The 1534-nt window shown below is 38.8% G+C and overlaps 1 non-coding gene across 1 annotated transcript; it reads left to right on the top strand.

Moving 5' to 3' along the window:
• Nucleotides 1-475: 475 nt before the first annotated feature.
• Nucleotides 476-582, top strand: LOC121030173 (U6 spliceosomal RNA). The gene has a single exon (XR_005790102.1). It is a non-coding gene; the product is annotated as a U6 spliceosomal RNA (small nuclear RNA).
• Nucleotides 583-1534: the final 952 nt, after the last annotated feature.

Here is a 1534-nt window from a genome sequence, read left to right as displayed (position 1 = left end):
TCTGTACATGTGCACTGATGCTTTTAGGATCATAAGGCCTATAAAACACTAATTTTTAAAATTCCAGGTAAATATGATTTAAGGTAAGATTAATCATCTGTGGAACTAAGAGATAATATTCATAATTACAGTTAAAAATTGTTTGCAATTATTGAGTTATAAAGTTCTTTTTTTTTAATTTTTTTTAACATTTTATTTATTTTTGAGACAGGGAGAGACAGAGCATGAACAAGGGAGGGTCAGAGAGAGGGAGACACAGAATCTGAAACAGGCTCCAGGCTCTGAGCTGTCAGCACATAGCCCGACACGGGGCTCGAACTCACGGACCGTGAGATTATGATCTGAGCCAAAGTCGGCCACTTAACCGACTGAGCCACCCAGGCACCCCTAAAGTTCTATTTTAGTCATGAAATGAGTACAAAAATCAGGAAAAGAAAATATATTTTTAATGAGGCTTTCCAAAGGGAATATCCTTGTGCTCGCTTCAGCAGCACATATACTAAAATTGGAGTGATGCAGAGAAGATCAGCACGGCCCCTGTGCAAGGGTGACATGCAAATTCGTGAAGCTTCCACATTTTTCTTTTGACAAAGGTGATAAATTCAGACAACATCATGATCTAATAAACTTTACCTTTTAAAAGTGAGAGAAAAAGAATACCCTTTTTCTAAAAGAAGTACAAGATCTCACACATAACATATTACAGCCATTATTGTAGGGAGGTAAACATTGCTAACAGCAAGAAATCCGACCTTAATTTATTTATTTTTTAAGTTTATTTATTTATTTATTTATTTATTGGGGGGGGAGGGGCAGAAAGAGAGGGAGAGAGAGAATCCCAAGCAGGCTCTGTGCTGTCAGCACAGAGCCCAACACAGGGCTGAATCCCACGTCCCATGAACTGTGAGCCAAAATCAAGAGTCAGACACTTAACTGACTGAGCTACCCGGGGCTCCTGATTTACTTATTAAATTAAAATAAAAACACATATTCAATCAAAGTGACCTGTCAGTGCTGTAGTTTCTACTGCTTCAGTGAATACATTTCTTATAAAAGATCAGGCTGTTGAAATGTAAGGTCCAGAAAAGAAAGTGATAATTGCACCTACATCAAAGCTGTAGGTCACAAAATTTCAGAACTTTAGCTTTCATTTCTTTTGTGTGTGTGTGCTGTTGTTTTTTTTAATGTTTATTCATTTTTGAGAGACAGAGAGAGACAGAGAGTGAGTAGGGGAGGAGCAAAGAGAGAGGAGACAGAATCTGAAGCAGGCTCCAGGCTCTGAGCTGTCAGCACAGAGCCCAATGCAGGGCTTGAACTCACAACACAAGATCATGACCTGAGCCGAAGTCAGACACCCAACCGACTGAGCCACCCAGGCGCCCCAACTTCAGCTTTCATTTCTAAGCAAACTTTAATTATATGAATCTGAATTTTCACGAGGCCTCCTATCAATCCCTCTTCCCTGAAAGTGAGTCAATTGTAAAAATCAATCTTAATCAATACAAGTCAATTTATATTCAAGACACATTCTTTT

Source organism: Herpailurus yagouaroundi, unplaced genomic scaffold, assembly GCF_014898765.1.
Source record: "Herpailurus yagouaroundi ecotype Mexico unplaced genomic scaffold, PumYag 139, whole genome shotgun sequence".
NCBI lineage: Eukaryota > Metazoa > Chordata > Mammalia > Carnivora > Felidae > Herpailurus > Herpailurus yagouaroundi.
The sequence above is the reverse complement of the archived record's forward strand: the minus strand, read 5'-3'. Positions and strand labels throughout refer to the sequence as shown.